The following is a 15,851-nucleotide window of genomic DNA, read 5'->3' as shown; positions in this document are numbered from 1 at the left end:
TAGATGTACTGTGGAGAGAATTCTGACAGGCTGCATCATTGTCTGGTATGGAGGCGGGGGGCGGGGGGGACAGGGGTGGAATTACTACTACTGCATAGGACTGAAAGAAGCTCCAGAGGGTTGTAAATCTAGTCAGATCCATCTTGGGTACTAGCCTACAAAGTACCCAAGACATCTTCAGGGAGCGGTGTCTCAGAAAGGCAGCGTCCATCATTAAGGGCCTCCAGCACCCAGGGCATGCCCTTTTCTCAGGTAGGAGGTACAGAAGCCTGAAGACACACACTCAGCGATTCAGGAACAGCTTCTTTCCCTCTGCCATTCGATTCCTAAATGGACATTGAACCCTTTGACACTATCTCACTTTTTTTTAATATACAGATGATTTACTTATTTATTTATTATTTTTCTCTCTCTCTCTCTCTCTCTTCTATATTATGTATTGCATTGAATTGCTGCTGCTAAGTTAACAAATATCACATCACATACCAGTGATAATAAACCTGATTCTGATTCTGATTGTATGCTCCTCCTTCGTTCTCTAGTTTTTTCTGAATCTCACATAATAATGCCTGATCTAACTCAATGAAGACATTAGACCTTTCTGCTTCCTTACAGGCTATTTTTAAATTAAAATTATCCTCTCTGTATAAAATGCTCACAATTTTACCATGACTGTTTTCAGCTTCTCTTCTCAAACTTTAATTGCATCAGTCAGTCTTCAGCTTGACCAATAATTCACCAATTGTTTCCTTGGTCCCTGTTTTCCTAAACTAAGATGATGCCCCATCCTTGTTTCACAATATTAATAGATTTACCAATATCTAGTATATTGCTGGTACAACAACCTGCACAGATAGCACCTTTATCCTATAAGATATGTTTTTTGTTCTGAATTCTCCCCAAGACATTGTTTAACCTCTAGAACTTTTCCACTCAAATGCTTGAGACCACTTTAGTTCTGAAGCTTGCTAACCCATGTTTCTCATCTCTCACTATAGGAAGGATGTGGAAGCATTGGAAAGGGTACAGAGGAGATTTACCAGGATGCTGCCTGGTTTAGAGAGTATGCATTATGATCAGAGATTAAGGGAGCTAAGGCTTTACTCTTTGGAGAGAAGGAGGATGAGAGGAGACATGATAGAGGTGTACAAGATAATAAGAGGAATAGATAGAGTGGATAGCCAGCGCCTCTTCCCCAGGGCACCACTGCTCAATACAAGAGGACATGGCTTTAAGGTAAGGGGTGGGAAGTTCAAGGGGGATATTAGAGGAAGGTTTTTTTACTCAGAGAGTGGTTGGTGCGTGGAATGCACTGCCTGAGTCAGTGGTGGAGGCAGATACACTAGTGAAGTTTAAGCGACTACTAGACAGGTATATGGAGGAATCTAAGGTGGGGGCTTATATGGGAGGCAAGGTTTGAGGGTCGGCACAACATTATGGGCCAAAGGGCCTATACTGTGCTGTACTATTCTATGCTCTATGTTCTATGTTCATCACCATTCTATGTTAACCTCATAATTTCATACTACTTAACTACTCTCACAAACGGCAAAAAAATTCCACCATTGTTGCTAATGTTTATAGACTCATAGGTTATGCTGAAAAAAGAAATAATAGGAGTAGCACTTCCAACAAAGTTTACTGAAGGTTGATAAATCTCAAATAATGCCAGTAGTTGCAGCAATAATATAAAAGTTATACTGCATGATATAATTCATTCTTAAAGGTATATTAACCTTCAATTAACTACAATGTGTACCAATGCAGTCAATAGCCAATGATAATGAAAATTAAGTATGATGCTACATAAATTAGTGGATACAGCCTGGTCTGTCACAGGCAGGGCCGCCAACCTCCCATCATTGAACATGTTCAGAAGGAGCACTGCCAGAAGAAAGCAGCGTCCATCATCATGGACACCCACATTCCAGGCCATGCTCTGTTCTTGCTGCAGCCAACGGGAAGGAGGTATAGGAGCCTTAGATCTTCTACCACCAAGTTCATGAACAGTTAGTGCCCTCCAATCATCTGGCTCTTGAACCAGTGTGGATAGCTTTGTACACATCAACACTGAACTGATTCTACAAACTATGGACTTAATTTCAAGAACTTATGTTCTCGGTGTTATGTATGCTTGTATTTATTTATTTATTAATTATTGTATTTTTATTTTTTTCTCAGCTCGGGCTGGTAAAACCTGAGGTATAGGTATAGCCAAGAACATTCATTTCTCAATTGCTGAGAACTTGACAAAAGTAAAAGACAAAAGTTATTTATGTGGCATCTTATCAAACGCCTTCTGGAAATCCAAGTAAATAGTGTTCATCTGTTCCCCTCTATCCACTGCGCTCATTATATCCTCAAAGAACTCCAGTAAGTTTGTCAAACAGGACCTGCCTTCGTTGAATCCATTTCTTTCCAGATGCCTTGCTATGTCTTCTTTAATGATAGCTTTCAAGCATTTTTCCAACTAAAGATGTTAAACTAACTGGCCTATAGTTACTTGTCTTTTGCCTTCTAGTGGCATAACATTCACCATCTTCCAATCCGCTAGGACATGCCCAGAGTCTAGAGAATTTTGGTAAATTATCACTAAAGCCTCTACTATAACTTCTGCTATTTCTTTCATTACCCTAGGATGCATTCCATCAGTACCAGGGGACTTATCTACTTTCAGGCCCACGAGTTTGCTCAGCACTACCTCTTTAGTTATAGCTATTATATTGAGGTTCTCACCTTCCATCGCATCCATAACGTATCTCTTTGGCACATTAGATGTGTCCTCCACCATGAAGACCGACACAAAATAGTCATTCAAAGCCTCAGCCATTTCCTCATTACCCAATTGGAATTCCCCCTTCTTGTCCTCCAAGAGACCTACATTCACTTTAGCCACCCTTTTGCAATTTATATATTAATAGAAAAGTTTACTATCTGTTTTTATCTGTTGTGCTAGTTTATTTTCATAATCTAGCTTCCCTTTCTTTATTGCTCACTTTGTAGTTCTTTATTGCTTTTTAAAGTTTTCCCAATCTTCCAGTTTCCCACTACTCTTGGCGACGTTGTATGCACAAGCTTTTAGTTTGATGCCTTCTTTTATTTCCTTTGCTATGTAAGGCCGGCTCTCCCCACCCTTACTGTCCTTTCTTTTAACTAGAATATACTTTTGTTGAACACCGTGAAAAATCTCTTTGAAAGTCTTCCACTGTTCCTCAACCATCCCACCATATAATCTGTTCCCATTCTACACTTGCTAAATCCTCCCTCATCCCATTGTAGTCTCCATTGTTTACGCATAACACATTGGTTTTAAATCGAACTATTGCACACTCCATTTGCATGAGAAACTCAATCATACTGTGATCACTCTTTCCAAGGGGTCCCTGACCAGAAGATCACTAGTTTTACCTGTCTCATTGCAAAGGACCAAATCTAAAATAGCATGTTCCCTTGTAGGTTCAGTAGCATACTGATCAAGAAAGACATCACAATTGCATACTATGAAGTCTTCCTCAAGACTGCCTCAACCAACTTGTGCAAGTTAAAGCCCCCGTGATAACTGCTGTTCCATTCTTACATGCATCTGTTTATTGCCTGCGCCATTGTAATATTTGGTAGGCGATAGAGAACTTCCACCAGTGATTTTTTTCCCCTTTTCTATTTCTAATTTCTATCCTGATCTCATCTTTAACTAAGAGCGCAAATACACCTTCCTTTCCTTCCTGCCTATCTTTCCATGTTACCTGATATCCTTGGATATTAATTCCCAATCCTCTCCATCCTGCAACCATGTCTTTGTAATGCCCACTAAATCATACCCCTTTGTACTGATTTGTGCCACAAGTTCACTGACCTTGTTTTGAATACTGCGGGTATTCGAATAAAATGCCCTTACACTCATTGTGCTTTTAAAGTCTTGTAATCCTTTACTCTTTTGCACTTGACTTTTCTTCACTCAACTCTTGCTTTTCTCGTTTTTATTTTTTGCTTTTTCTTTATTTTTATCCACACTTTTCTTTTTTACTTTGTCCATACTTTTCCAATCTGTTGAACCCACCCCCTACTATTTAGTTTAAAGCCCCATCCACAGCCCTATTTATGTAATTTGCTAGGATCCAGGTCCCATCATGGTTTGGGGGAGCCCATCCCATTAGTACAGCTCCCTCCTTCTCCAATGCTGGTGCCAATTACCCATGAATTCAAACCCATTTCTCCCACACCAATACTTGAGCCACGCACTTAACTCTAATCTTTTTGACCCTCTGCCAATTTGCATGTGGCTCAGATAATAATCCAGAGATTACCACTTTAATAGTTTGGCTTTTTAATTTAGCCCCTAGCTGCTCAAACTCCCTCAGCAGAACTCCTTTCCTCATTCTACCTATATCAGTGGTACCCAGATGGACTATGACAACTGGATTTTTCCCCTCCCACTGCAAATTCCTCTGCAGTTCAGATAAAATTAATGCTATTGTGTAGTGACTTTGGGATGATACCAATTATAATATTGGGACAATGTATGGTATACCCTGTTCATTTTCCACAGTCTTCAATTTCATCTTTTAATTCAGCATATTTCTGGTGTTTTTCAATTATTGATTTCTATATGTTATGTGTGCTTGGAATGGCTATATTTATTAAGTAAGTTGTTCATCTTTATCCTGTAATATTATATCTGTACAGTTATCATGGATTATCCTATCTGTAATAATAGTTCAGTTATAATATAGTTTGTAGGATGCTGACTCTAAAACTGGATCAGCCTTGAATTTATAGTAAGGTATGGTGTCTTTTTTGAGTTTGCATTTTAAAGCAAAACTTTCAGTTTTATTTTACTTTGTAAATTTTCCAAATTGGATTTGGACCAAGATATTATGCCAAAAGAATACATTAATGTGGTAAAGCAAATGTGTTTATTGCCTTTGTTATATTTTTACTGTCAAGCTCTGTTTTAATATTATTATTAACATGTGGTTTTTTTGTATTTGTACAATTAGACTTTTGCATATTGGTAATCAGTCTTTGTAGTTATTGATCCTATTGTATTTCTTTGTTCTTCTATGAATACCTACAAGAAAATGAATCACAGAGTGTATAATGTCACATATATATAATTTGATAGTAAATTTACTTTGAGCTTTGGTCCAGATGCCACCAACAATGACAATAATGAAGGTTTTACACAATATCTTTGCAGTTTTACAATCTATTTCATTTGCATTTTCCAAAACTAGGAAATTATTCCACGCCAAAATTAATGCTGGAATGAAGCCTATTTTGAGGTAAGGTCTACTTAATTTGATGCTACAATAATTAATGAATAGTCCAGGAAAGGGAATGTGTGGAGAAATAAAAAGTAGCAACTAATTTCGGGAGAGATCACAATTTAATGCTTCATCTATACATTCAACAAGCAGCATTAGAGTCAAACGCTATGAAGCAAGTTACTGTAATACCTTCAACATTGCTTCAACAACATCCAAGCAGAATAAGGAAACACATCTTTTCCACTGAATCAGTACAATCATGGCATTATATCAAATTATGTAGCCAGAAAATTAGTACACTTGCTTGGCAGAACACTTTATAGGAAGATATTATGATTCAGCATCCTACTCCATTGAATGACATTACAATTATCTTTATTTGTATCTTATCACAGAAAGAAAGAACTGGGCAATGCTGATATTAAGAGTATTATAACTCATTGAAAACCCTGAACAGTAGCTGCCTGATTCAGGAAATGCATCGGGTTAAAATGAATGCTTCGGCCTTACATTAAGCAGAGTTTTTTTTCAACCAGCACAGATCAAAATAAACTGTTATCATCTCTCATGCAGGTCTATTCTCTCTTGGTACCATTCTGGTAGGATTACAGAAAGAATAAGACAATGTAAAGGATTATGTAACAGTATGCTAAGTACACCAATTTGAGTCTAAAACAATTAAAATTATTTCAGCCCACAACCAAAATTTCCAAAAACTGTGCATGAAAGATAAGTCACTACTTGCTGAGAAGGTCTAAATCACTACTGATTTACAGTATTTGTAATATTTTTCACTTTTTAAAAGCACATTAGCACAATGTTTTGGTAGTTTCCCTGTGCTGGTTAATGAAGCAACTCATTTGTATTTATTTGTCCATTTACTGATTATGCACAAAATATAAACTTAATTGTGGATTAATTAGCGTCTGCCTGTTTTTTTTTGGATCAAACCCAAAGCCTCAACACATGGCAATTTTAAAAACATTGAAAGCTCCAAAATGAACAGTTGCTTCATTCTATATTCATGAACTCGGTCTCAGCGTTTGCTCTAACAGGCTCTTTGTCACAACGTGGAATGAGATGTAAAATCCTATTATCTAAACATAACTCAGACCTTTCAATTCAACAATCATGCATGAAGAGTAGTGGGGAACTGGGTGGGTGTAATGGGTTTGACACTGACCATTCACTTCAGGCATCTGTATTCAGTTCAGTCCAGATGATCAGATGAAAAGCTCCTCTATCTAGCAACTGTAAGGTCCTACATAAAGTTATCTTGGACCATCACTGTCTGGTTCACTGGGAAGATAGCCAGGATTTAAAATTGTAGCTAATTCTGGACAAAAGAAGACAATATCCTCATTTTAGATAGTTTAATGACAACAGTGCCTCTCCACAGAGGAAAGTTGACTTAAATAAACAACATCATTCAATAAGCCCACAGATAGTTCCAGGAAATGAAATAATGTCCCTCTGAAAAGTAATAGTTGGTTTTCTGAGTCTAGGCTGAAGCATATACAGTAGTTAATGTGTCTTTCCAATATTAGAGTTGGATCATTTTGTGTCATGTTTTATGTACAATATGCGATTCAATTTTAATAAAATTTCAGTCCCCAAGGGAAAATTATAGGTTTACTCCAAGATCCACAAAACCAAATAGCTTTCCTTCAATGGAGAAACTAAAATATGCTGGAACTTGTATATGAACAAAGGGAAAGAGTTCAGATTTCTGCCCCCATAGCTTTGGATCATTCATGTTAATCCTGCAGACAGGTGCCATACACATGTCAAAACTGGCTTACACTTTGTTTTCAAGGCCACTTTAGGCATTACTTAAAAGGTTCTACCTAATGAGGCTATGGAACTATACTCTGGTAGGTCTTCTTTAAGATAAATATCAACGATGACTCTATCTTGGGTCCTTCGTTGAAACCCTGAAGAGTAATCCTTGTTACTCTGTGATCTTTACTTAAATCCCATTCAACTACCAGACAATCCCAAACTTCCCCATAACTATCAAACCCTTCCATGACAATCTGAAAATCTCCAGCCCAAGCCACCTAACTACTGCCCCAATCCTTGCTCAATGGTCATTAGCAGTCTCCTGCCTGGGTCCACAAATGACCTTGTGTCCTGCCTCACACCATTCCCATATTAATTTCATGATCTAATTCATTAACTGTCCTGACGTTCACTACTGTCTATCTAATGATGCTCCCTATACCCTTGCCATCCCTGGAGGACAACTGCTCAAGTTCTGAGCTTGTCACCCCTAATGAACCCCATCTTTCCTTCTAGTTTTTTGCCCTTTTCCTCCTGACATAAGAAACCAGAAGAAGCACTCTCCTGATTGTTGAGCTCTCACTCCATTGCCCTCTCCCAGTTCCCATGATTGATCATGATGGGGAACAAGAATGATCTCCTTCATGAGATCTCCAGTGTCATAGCACACAGGGAAGTGTTGTTTGTGTGTAAGGCTGTCAATAGTCTATAACATTTTGGACCCCTCTTGGAGTTCTAAATTTGACAGTGCCAGGTCATTGTATGAACAATAATTAGTACACTGCCCTATAATTAAAAGTGATGCCAATCAAGTTTTTATGGTTATTTGTGCTATGTGAATAGAGCAACTAATTAGTACAAGTACTAGATTTAAGATGGTGAACCAAAACTGAAGAAAGAGTTACTGACAAGATGGGTCTGTGGTATCTACCTATCCGTCTAAAAGATCATGATGAAATGGGAAGAGTAGCCCACATCAAGCCTGTCCCACCATTTTGTATGATCACGGTTGATCTATCCTAGGCCTCATATCCTCCTCTGTATTAAATCCCCATATCTTTCATTATCCAAAATGTTATCAGCCTCCACTTTAGATAATTATAATAAACCATTTCACAACTCTCTGCATAGAGAATTTCAAGGACTTGCTCGTTTTGGACAGAAGATACAATCATACCAAGGGAATAGGAGAAGGAATGATAAAGGTTCCCCCAAATTACAGAATACATGTGAAAGGATAGACCAACTGAAAGGTGAGATTTCAGTTCAGGCAAGTGTAAAGTATAGTATAAGGACATATGACCAGCAACTTAAATCTATAAATGAATTTGAAATAGAACAGGAATACACAGTATGGGAACAGGTCTTCTGACCCATTATGTCTGTGCCAAACATGATACCAATCTACCTAATCCTATTTGCTTGCACATGTCCATATGTCTATATTCCTTGCCTGTTCATGTGTCTGTCCAAATGCATCTTAAATATTGCTGATGCTTCTGCTTCTACTGTGTCCCCTGGCAGCATGTTCCAGCTATGTCAAAGTTTGAAGTAAAATTTATTATCAGAGTACATACATGTCAGCACACACCACCGCTAGATTTGTCTTCCTGCGGGTATACTTAGAACAGGAACTGTAAACAGGATCAATGGAAAAATAAACTCTGCAAATGCAAACATGAATAAATAGCAATAAATAACAAGATAAAGAGTTCTTAAAGTGAGACCATCAGTTGTGCAAGCATCTGAAACAGAATGAGTGTAGTTATCCTCTTTTGTTCAACAACCTGATGGTTGTGGGTAGTAACTGTTCTTGAACCTGGTGGTGTGAGTCCTGAGGCACCTATACCTTCTACCTGTTAGCAGCAGCAAGTAAAGAGCATAGCCTGGGTGGTGAGGATCGTTGATGCTGGATACTGCTTTTTTATAGCAACATATCATATAGATTTGCTCAATAGTTGGGAGGGTTTTACCCATTGTACTGAGCCGAATCCATTACATTTTGTAGGATTTTCTGCTCAAAAGCACTGGTGTTCCCATACCAGGCTGGAATGCAGCCAGTCAACTCACGCTCCACCACACATCTATGAAGTTTGTCAAGGTTTTTGATCATGTGCCGAATCTCTGTAGATTCCTAAGGAAGTGGAGGTGCTGTCATGCTTTCCTTGCAATTACATTTATATAACGTGCCCAGGACAGGTTCTTTGAGACGGTGACACCCAGGAGTTCAAAGTTACTGACCCTCTCCATCTCTGAACCTCCAGTGAGTACTGACTCATGGACCCCTGTTTTCCTTCTCCTGAAGTCTACAATCAGTTTCTCAGTCTTGCTGACACTGAGTGAGAGATTGTTGTTGTTATGACTCCACTCAGCCAAATTCTCAGCATCCTCTGAATTAAAAATGTGCCTTGTAAATCATTATCTCGTCTAAATGCTTAATCAATTTTTTGAGACTGGATCTTCCCCTCACAAAGCCATACTGACCATCCCTTTTAAGTCCATTATTTTTCATATGCTCGTAAATCTTGTTTCTAACAATCTTCTCCAAGAATTTCTCTGCCATTGATGTAAGGTTTTTAGCTTATGTAAGGAGGTTTCGATTTTTATGTTACTGCGGAGGCTACTTAAAATGGCGTTTTTGTTATGTTAATCTGCGGAATGCGGCTTTGTTGTGCTTTAACGCTGAGAAAGTTTGCGCTAGCAGCTTATTGTGGTTTAGAGGGTGATAAGAGGGTGCTATTAACCAATTGGGATAGTTGTTATGGTTTTGGTTTATTTGAAGATACTGTATGCACGGGGTTTTGGGGCAGAAGGCGGGAGAGCGACACAGAGGATGGACCAGGTGCTGTGAGTCCGCTAACGGGGTCGGACCCCGAGCGGGACGTTTGGCGAGGAGACAGAGACGGACTCGTGTGGAGCGTCTGGTCGACCACTGTTGTTGGTTCCAGGCGGCCGGTCGAGGTGGTCCGAGGGGGTCGCAGGGTGAAGAAGAAGGTCCTTGAGCTCCAACGGTTTTTGTGCACGAAGAGATTGAACTTTGATAAGTGTGGCGCCTTTTATTTTCCTTTTATATTTTATTCTCTTTTAATTATATAGTTCCAGTAATATCTATAAACTGTAAATCATTTAATTGCATCTGGTGTATTGTTTGTTATTTGGGCGGGGTGGGGTACCTCACACAGCATCCACACAAACGAATTACCCAGTTTGGCGGGGCCGAGGCTGTTTCCCTAGACGACAGCGAGCCGAGCGACCCTGAGGGTGGCCGGGGGCTACACTTATAATTTGCTGAATGACCTATGTTGCCCTTTTCAAAATAAAATAACAAAATCAGCTATTCTCCAGTTCTCAGGGACTTAATCTGTGGTTTAAAAGGACATAAAATTCTTTATTAAAGCCCTTGCAGTTTCCTCCCTTGTCTTTTTCTGTATGTTGAGATAGATTCCTTCAGGCCATGAGGACTTACCCGCTTAATGTTTTTCAAGACACCCAACACATCTTCTTATTATCAACGTGCCCTAGAATAATGACATTGTCTTTCCTGATCTCACCTTAATCGATTTCCAACTCCTTAGTAAGTACCAATGGAAAGTATTCATTTAGGAACTCATCTACTTCCTCTTGCTTCATTTTTAAATTCCCTTCTTTGTTCCTGTGGATCTAAACTTTCACTAGCTACTCGCTTGCGCCTAATTATGAATGAAATGCTTTGGGATTCTCCATGATCCTTTGTATTGAGGGCATTTCACAGCCCCTTTCAGCCCTCCTAATTATTTGTTGAGGTAACTGAACGCAAAGCTAAAAGTAGCCCAGGAGATGCATCTGATGTTGAGCAGCATTCAATACATTCAAAAGAAATTAAACTTTTACACCAAATCACAGCACCAGTCAGAGGGAGAAAAATACTCTACCTGGAGTGGTCAATTGTAGCAATAATTGCAACTTTTTGAAACTGAAACAAAAGTTAAACATCAACATAAATGATTCAGAACTTGGATAGAGGCTCAGAAAGGAAAGGCCCTTCAAATTAATTTGAACCTTCCTTCATGGAGCCCTGCCACATTTGGGCAACCTGCACGAATGATGGCATGCTTTAATATTCAAAGTTTATAATTAAAGAAACAAAAAGGAACAATAAACTACTTAACAAAAATTGACTGATTTTCATTATGCATATGCTCAATTTATAATATATTGAGAATGTTGTATAATTTGATGCCGAAGAATTAAAAGCTGTGTTTACAGGAGTGAAGAGTTTCTGACTTGTGCTGCAACCATCTGTTCTACATCTTCAATCTTGATTTGAACTGTTCTTGGCTCTGCATATCTACTTCATCTTGGCCTGAATTTCAAGATGGTACTGAAGGTGAACATCTATCATCGTTCACCACCAATACCACTTGAAACTGGCAGTATTTAGAAATTTTATGCATATGGAATTCAACAGAGAGGTGTAAAAATTGTATCAGTGTTTCAGTGTTAAAGTGCATGGCTTTCACCAACAGAATCATGGGGAAGTGTTTATACTGGTATAAACCTGTTCCATCATTTTATTTTCAAATCTTAAAAATCTTTAAAGGTTGAACTGATGCTCTAATGGTTTATTAAGTCAAATTTACTGCTTAGGAAACAATCTGGGCCTAAACATTCTAATTTTTCTATGCACATAGTAATTTCCTTAAGTGGCTTCGATTTACATCCCACAGATCCTGCCCACCCAGATTCATTTCCTCCAGGTTCAGAGACGGGGTAAATTAGCTTTTAAATCCATTGGGTGTCCCAGAACGTTAAATGGGAACCTGGCAGCAAACAGACCTTAGTAGAGGACTCACTTCCATTACAGTACTTTGTTATCCTTTGACAATGTGTCACTATCAAAGAATTCTGAACATCATCAATGTCTGGAATATATGTAGACACAATCTTAATGCCGAAATGTACACTTGGCTCAGTAAATGCAAACTCTATGTAGTCCGTTTCCCCATACGTACAAGTGCCATATGGATGAAATTAATGGTGAGTCCAGGTGCAGAACAGGAGGAGGTCAGTTGAACTTGTACTTGACCTCCAGCTTACCACAGGTTTAGTATTTGGCCAAGCACGAATTTCCGCATGGCTGAGTTGAACCTCAAACTGCTTGCTGCCAATGGATTCCTAGGTCTCAATTCCACCTCATGCTCTGTAAAATAAAGGACATTAAAATGACAAAATTGAGATGCTTATGATATAAGTATAATGCTTTAAAACGTTTATTAAGGGAAGTCTTCCTGATTTACTACCAGTGAAAATCATTTAATTTGATTGGCTGCTCTTTAGAAAATTCACACCTCCTGTGGACCTGCAAAAAGAAAGTCATCAACAGAGAGATAATTGCTGGACATTTATGGAGTTTTTTTTTCTCTGAGATCAGTAGCTCATAATAGTAATAATAAAGCTGTTTTACATGGCATTTGGGAGGCTAAAGGTTCTTTCACAACTTAATCTGGAAGACATTTTCCTGGCAAACTGAGTGAGTTGCCAGATCAGTTCCATTTACTCCTTCCTCTGCCACTCCTTAGGCCTATACTTCCATTGAATTTCGCATAATATATATTTTTTTCCGTGTGACACATTTACATTGGTTACTGTCAGTCATCAGCTTTTAATGTTGACAGCAGTTGCAATATTTCCATCAGTTTTGAGACTCCCAAGAAGTAGTGAGGACTTGAAGGGGAAGCAAGCATGCCAGTGAGATTCATCCACTTTATTCAAGCTGTTCTTCTGCAGGTGTCACTACATTGCATTGGGGAAGATTTATACACTTTAATGATAGCTCTACTTGTACTGTTGAAGTGGGCATTATGTACAATAGCAGGTAGCAGCCAGATCACTTTCATTTACTGCTCACTGAGATCATCACTCCAGATTTGAAAGGGGATTTTAGGGCTAGGGAATTACTGTTATGTTTTGCAACTCCAAAACATAAAACTAATTGAAGGCAAAAACATAGGAGCCCTGGAGAACATGTCTTAGTTTCGTTTTTATGTTAAACGAGGCACACACATATTACGTGGTAACGTGATGATGTTTGCCATTCACAAACTTTTACCTGTCATGAATTATGCAAACAACAAAGAATGTTTAATCAAACAATACATTTACAATAGTGTGGGCATGTGGCCAAGTGGTTAAGGCATTGGACTAGTGACCTGAAGGTCGTGAGTTCAACATCAGCTGAGGCAACGTGTTGTGTTCTTGAGCAAGGCACTTAATCACACATTGCTCTGCGACGACACTGGTGCCAAGCTGTATGGATCCTAATGCCCTTCCCTTGGACAACATCAGTGTTGTGGAGAGGGAAGAATTGCAACATGGGCAACTGCTGGTCTTCCATACAACCTTGCCCAGGCCTGCGGAAAGTGAAGACTTTCCAGGCACAGATCCATTGTCTCGCAAGACTAACGGATGCCTTAACATTTACAATATTACTCAAATATTTCTGAAATATTAAATACACTACAATTACCTTCTGTTCCACTTACTTTCTGTTCTATTTCATTCTGTGTAGCAACACACACAAAATAATGGAGAAACTCAGCAGGTCAGACAGTATCTATGGAAATTTGTAAACGGTTGATGTTTTGGGCTGAGACCCTTCTGGTAATGAAGGGGGAAGAAGATGTCAGAGTAAAAAAGTGGAGCTACAGGAAAGAGGACCAGTCAGAAGGTGATAGGCGAGGTCAGGTGGGTGGGAAAGGTAAAGGACTGGAGAGGAAGGATTCTGATAGGAGAGGAGTGGACCATGGGAGAATGGGAAGAAAGAGAGGCACCAGAGGGAGGTGAGAGAAGAGTTAAGAGGCCCAAGTGGACAATAGATGAAGAGGGAAGGAGGAAGGAAAATAAATCACCAGAAGGAGAAAGTAATGTTCACATCATCAGGTTGGAGGCTACTTAGATGCATTATGAGGGTTTGACCTCCATCCTGCGAATAGCCTTATCGTGACAAAATAGGAGGCCATGGACTGACATGTCGGAACAGGAATCGGGATTGGAATTGAAATGTTTGCCCATCAGGAAATTCCCATTTTGGCAGATGGAGCAGAGGTGCTCAACAAAGTGGTCCCCCAATTTATGTGGGGTCTCACCAGCAAATTATCAGGTGAAGTGTTTACCTGGAAGGATTGTTTGAGGCCCTAAATGGAGGTAAGGGAGGAGATAAATGGGCAGGTGTAGAAATTCTGTCACTTGCAGGGATACGTGCTAGATGGCAGATTAATGGGGAGGAATGAATGGACAAGGGAATCATGGAGTGAGCGATCCCTTCAGAAAACAAGAATGGGGGTGAAGTAAAGATTTGCTTGGTGGTAGGATTCCATTGAAGAGGGTGGAAGTTACATAGAATGATGTGTTTGACGTGGAAGCTCATGGGATGATAGGTGTACAAGAATTACTCTATTCCTGTTATGGTGGTGGGAAGATGAGATGAGTGTGGATATTTGGGAAATGTTGGAGATGTGGATGAGGACAGCATCAATGGTGGAGGAAGGGAAATACCAGTTTTTTTTTATATAAGGAGGACATCTCTGAAATCTTGGAAAGGAAAGCCTCATCCTGGGAACAGATGCAGCAGAGACAAAGGAACTAAGAAAAGTGAATAGCATTTTTACTGGAGAGAGGATGGGAAGAGGTATAGTCAAGATAGCTGAGGGAATTGGTAGGCTTATAAGATGTCCCTGGACAGTTTGTATCCAGAGATGGAGACTGACATTGAGAAAAGAGAGAAAGGTGTCAGAAAAGAACTAAGTGAATTGAAGGGCAGGGTGGAAGTTGATGGCAAAGTTGATGAAATTGTTGAGATCTGCATGAGTGCATAAAGCAGTGCTAATGCAGTAGACAATGTAGTTTAGAAAGAGTTGGGAAGCATTATCAGGGAAGTTTGAAACCTGGTCTGTTTTGCATAGCCAAGAAAAAGGCAGGCATAGCTGGGACCAATGCGAGTGTTCATGACTACTCCTGAGCTTGAAGAAAGCAGGAGAAGCCAAAGGAGAAATTGTTGAAGGTGAGGACCAGTTCTGCCAGATGAAGTAGGATGGGAGTGGAGGAAAGCTGCTTGTTTTTTTTTTGTTACAAAAGAAATGGAGAATTTTAAGGTATTCTTGGTGAAAATGGATGGTCATGGCCAGGGAATTGAAAGTTGTTCCTCATTGGCCTGGCCATGATACTGCAGGGCTCTTGCTATCTGTGCCCACTAGTTCATCTCCTGCGCTTAACCTGAAATAGTCATCACTGGAATGTTTCAGGCTCTCTTATTTTCACTTCTTATCAATCATAGAATAGCTCAGACACTGAACAAACTCCCTTGGTTTATGGAGTGCATATCAACTCCAGTCAGACAATTTCATTTACCCATTTTTCTCTTTTAAATACTAATTTCTGTTACCTAGAACCTGACTGATTCTGGGTAGTCTCCAGCCCCTTGGTATGAACATTGAATTCTCCAACTTTTGGTAATTCACTCCCCCTCCCTTCCCCTATCCCAGTTTCACTCTGCCCCCTCCCCCAGCTGCCTACTACCAGCCTTATGGTTCCGCCTCCTTCTACTACCCATTGTGTTTTCCCCTATTCCTTCTACAACTTTCCTGCCTATCACCTCCCTGCTTCCCTTCCCCCACCCCTTTATCTTTCCCCTTATTGGTTTTTCACCAGGAACCTACCAGCCTTCTCCTTCCCACCCTCACCCCACCTTCTTTATAGGGCCTCTGCCCCTTCCCTCTTCAGTCCTGACGAAGGGTCCCGGCCCAAAACGTTGACTGATTGTTTCCA

This window comes from Mobula hypostoma, chromosome 10 (genome assembly GCF_963921235.1).
Source record: "Mobula hypostoma chromosome 10, sMobHyp1.1, whole genome shotgun sequence".
Classification (NCBI taxonomy): Eukaryota; Metazoa; Chordata; class Chondrichthyes; order Myliobatiformes; family Myliobatidae; genus Mobula; species Mobula hypostoma.
Note: the sequence above shows the minus strand (reverse complement) of the source record.